The 4,767-nt window shown below is 36.7% G+C and overlaps 1 protein-coding gene across 1 annotated transcript in view; it reads left to right on the top strand.

The window, feature by feature from the left end:
- Positions 1–4,767, top strand: part of LOC106877587 (protein Smaug homolog 1) — a 109,141-nt gene that overhangs the window by 15,515 nt on the left and 88,859 nt on the right. The window lies entirely within an intron of this gene.

Here is a 4,767-nt window from a genome sequence, read left to right as displayed (position 1 = left end):
TATTTATGTATATATATATATATTTATGTATATATATATATATTTATGTATATATATATATTTATGTATATATATATATATATATACATACATATTTATACATTTGTGTGTTTCTTTATGTCTGTATCCCCCCCCCCCAATCATTTGACAACTGATGTTGGTGTGGTTATGTACCCCATAACTTAGCAGTTCGGCAAAAGAGACTGATACCATAAATAGACTTACAGAAAATAAATCCAGGGGCAGTGATTTCTTTGACTAAAAAATCCTTTAAGGCGGTGATCCAGTATGGCCGCAGTCAAATGACTCAAAGAAGTAAAAGAAAATAATACATGAAAAAAATTATAAGTGCTAAATTGTACTTAACAGATTCACATTAGCACATTTCTAAAGTACAGTCTTTTTGATGTTTATTATTCTACTTAAAATTCTTAGAATATATTATACTGTACTATTTATAAAATATAATGTTTATATTATGAAAATTAAACAAATTAAAGAACATGATTTTATTTAACAGACTGGTGCAAATCAACACACTTCTAAATCAACACACTTTTTAGTAATCTACATAAAAAAGTAAGACAAAACTATTTTTAACACCATATGCAAATTAACCAACTTCAAAAATGGGGCCTGTTTACATAATACATGGCACAGAGTATGGCATGGTTTTTCACACAGTATTCCTGGAAACCAGGTAGAAGGTTCAGTAGACACATAGTTAAGACCACTTATTACTACACTGCTGACGTAAAACAAATCTTGCCAACCTATCCTTAATGTTGAAGCTGGATGGTCACGAAAGATATCTGTGACGTGTCTGCTAAATAGAGCATGTAGTAGTACCAGGACTTCAGTTATAAAGTAGAGGTCAAATACATGAATGGAAACCTGAACACCAGCCTAAAAGTTCATAGTAGAAGTTATCAGCCAAAGTGATTTGTTTAGAGTAGACTGAAAAATAGAATATGACATAACTTGGAAGCTATATCTTACAATTAAAAGAAAATGATAGAAACTTGACTTCTACTGGGAGATTGCCTTAAAGTTTAAACCATGCATGAATGTTTTGTAGAGATGGAAGCATTTCATATCAGCAAAGAGCGTAATCTTAAATGATTTGTGGAAATAAATATCTTAACACTAAGACAGAGATCTTAAACCCTTGCATACACAAAAGAAAATTCATACACATTCAGTGGAAACTGACTACATAAAACCCCCTCTTTTTTATAGATTTTTGCATCTTGAAATAATAGATCTTTGCCTCATGTTTCCCCAATCCTTTCGGGATATCTGTTAAGTATAGCCATTTCACAAACGTTTTTGCTTGTCTTACCCCATCCTCACTAGATGTTTTTTCTCTCTATTAGACTGTGGCCATGCTGAAGTACCGTCTTGAAGAACTTGAGTTGAATAAATTCATCCCAGTACTTAATTTTGTTTCTAAGCCTGGTACTTAACGTTTTCTTGCTACATGGACATAAACATACCGAAGGGGTTGTAGGGGACAAACACAAAGACATAGGTGTGTGTGTGTATATATATATATATGTATATATATATATATATATACAGGCATACCTCACCCTACATGGATGTTAAAGTAGGGCTTTACATGCACAGGTTGTCTGAACACAATGTCTGTAGATCAACACAGCAGAAATACTTGTCTCTAGGCTAGGCTAGGCTGAATTTACTTGTCTCTAGGCTAAACTGATAATAACCATTCCCAGTTCTGTACTTTATTTATGAATGCATTTTCAATAATACATAGTTAATAAAAACCATATGTGCTAAAATCTTGTCCTTATTATGTACAGTCCTCAATACAGTTGTCCGACTTATCCCAAAAGATCGCTTTCACTTTTTCACCTTTTTCCATGGCGTTTTATCCTAGCCAGTTTATCTTCCAGCGTTATAGCATGACCGTTAGCACTTTCACTATGAATTTTCTTAGGAGCCATGGGGGCAAAAAAATTATTCACAAATAAATGAGAATGAGAAAGTCGCCAATAAACAGACAAATAAATCTGAATTCAAAACAACGATGCCTAATGGTAGATATTGGAAATACAGTGCAATATGAGCTCTGAAGGACAGATAAATAAGACAACACAGCTGATTTCATGATTTCGTTCACTCAGCTACACTACTTTATGGTGTGTATCTTAACATTTACTGTACATATTTTAATATGATTTTATTCTTATTTATTGTAACATGATCTTATGTGCTTTTAACGGTTTTCTAGTGATTTTACGATTCCAATATTTGTGGCATACAGACGTAAAGTTAAGTAAAATGACTTTGCTTGATTTCTTTTTCCATATATTATTTTCCAAATCCGATGTATAATCGAGAACGACTTAAGCCGAGGTATGCCTGTGTATAATATATATATAATGAGCTTCTTTCTGTTTCTGTCAACCAAATTCATTCCCAAGGCTGTGGTTGGCTTGAGGTTATATGGAAGACACTTGCCTAAGGTGCTATGCAGTGGGACTGAACCCAGAACCATGTGATTAGGAAGCAAACTTCTTACCACACAGCCACACCAGCATCTCTCTTTCCACACATTTAATACATAATACATTTATAGATAAGTGAATAAATCTAAATATGAGGTGACAAGGGACGTAACTCACACCTATGTATGATTAATTATGGAACCAAAACGAGTATAAACTCATTCCATATAAAAAAAAATAAAAAAACCGTGTGTGTGTATACACATACACACATATCAGACATACATATACATACAAATAGGCATACACTCAAACACCTTAATATATATATATATATATCTATATATAATTATTGCCTGTAGTAAATTGTCAGAGAACATGCTGTGAATGCGTGTCAATATTTGACAGCCATTATAGTGTGTGTGTGTGTGTGTGATCATCTTGAGTAATTTTAAGCTTCACTTACCATCTATCTTGGTCCCGCATTAGTTGAAGGAGATCTTTGAGGAACCATCCAGTATTTCTGCTGTGTTGATCTACAGACATTGTGTTCAGACAACCTGCGTATGTGCAACCCTACCCTACTTAAGCATCCATAGCACTTAGTCATTTGCCAGCTCTTGTTTAGCTCACCAGCAATGTCCCACAAAGAGCAAGTGCTTTCCCTTTGTAATAGTGGAAACAGGTAGATCTTTGTACAGGTGTTTCTTGGTGGGATGAGTTCTCCAATATATGTATAAGACTGCTATTAACACTTGGGTGTAGTTTTTGGAGTTTAGTTGCAAAAATAAAACCATTGTGCTATATGAATTCTCTCCACACACTTTGTAAATGGAAAGAATGCTAGATTCCTTGGCACCAAACTCATGGCCCACAGCAGTGGAGTTTCCACTGTTGTGTATTTCCTTGGTGTTCTCTACCATTTCCTGTAAAGAATACACTCTCATCCGTGTTGTTTGTTTGGATCAAGGGCCTTTGTACCATTCTTCTGTTCACTGGTCCTGTGTTGATGGATACAACTGTGTAAATTACTTATTAACAAAAAAAAAAAAAAAAAAAAAAAAAAAAAACAGACGCAGCCTTGCAGCATGGTCGTGTAAACACAAGCGATGGCCAGTGCATTCTGGGTAGCTGAGCACTGGGGAAGATTGCTAAGGTGGAGTTTTGCAATAGAAGCAAAATCTTAGACTAATTTACCAACTTGTGTTATACTGGATCAGTGATGAATGAATCAGTGATAAACAAGGCTACTTTTGTATCATCATAACCCTTTAATGTCCGTTGTCCATGCTGCCATCGGTTGGACAGTTTGGCTAGAGCTGGAGAGCTGCACCAGGTTCCAGTCTGATTTGGCTTGGTTTCTACAGTTGGATGCCCTTCCTAAAGCCAATCACCTTACAGTGTGTATGCTGGATGTTTTCAACATAGCACTGGCATGAGTGTTTTTACATGACACTGGCACAAATGCTTTTTATGTGACACTGGAACAGAGCCCTTGCATACCATTCCTCTTCATCAGGGGGCATGTCATGAACACTTCTGCTGTGGAGGACGGGTCTTCTTGAATACAGCAAGGTACCAGATATCTTAGTTGTTTGTCATCTTTGTGAGATTCAGTGTCCTGAGATCATCAGTACTTCACCTCATGTCTTCTTCCGTCTCCCTCTTCCATAAGTGCCATTCATTTGAGATGCATATATAAAGGGCTAAGGGTAAAGAGCCCCTTCGGTCATGAATGACCATGGGATTGCACCTAGAAAGTTCCCTAGGTGCAATCCAGGCAAGGTTGTTTATATATGACCTGAAGTCATCCATGCATACCAGCTTCCCCTCTCCACATCATCGATGTTATCCAAGGCAAAGGCAAAAGCCGACACAGCTTGGTACCAGTGATGTCGCAACTCATTTCTACAGCTGAATGAACTGGAGCAACGTGAAATGAAGTGTCTTGCTCAAGAACATAACACCCTGTCTGGTCTGGGAATCAAACTCACTACTTCACGATTGTAAGCTCTATGTTCTAATCACTGAGCCATGCACTGTCATGATATGTATATAGTACTGCCTGACTGGCCCTCGTGCCAGTGGCACGTAAAAAGCACCCACTACACTCTCGGAGTGGTTGGCGTTAGGAAGGGCATCCAGCTGTAGAAACTCTGCCAGATCAGATTGGAGCCTGGTGTTGCCATCTGATTTCACCAGTCCTCTGTCAAATCGTCCAACCCATGCTAGCATGGAAAGCGGACGTTAAACAATGATGATGATGAATGATATATATATATATATATATATA

This window comes from Octopus bimaculoides, chromosome 16 (assembly GCF_001194135.2).
Source record: "Octopus bimaculoides isolate UCB-OBI-ISO-001 chromosome 16, ASM119413v2, whole genome shotgun sequence".
Taxonomy (NCBI): domain Eukaryota; kingdom Metazoa; phylum Mollusca; class Cephalopoda; order Octopoda; family Octopodidae; genus Octopus; species Octopus bimaculoides.
Note: the sequence above shows the minus strand (reverse complement) of the source record. Positions and strands in the feature narration are given on the sequence as shown.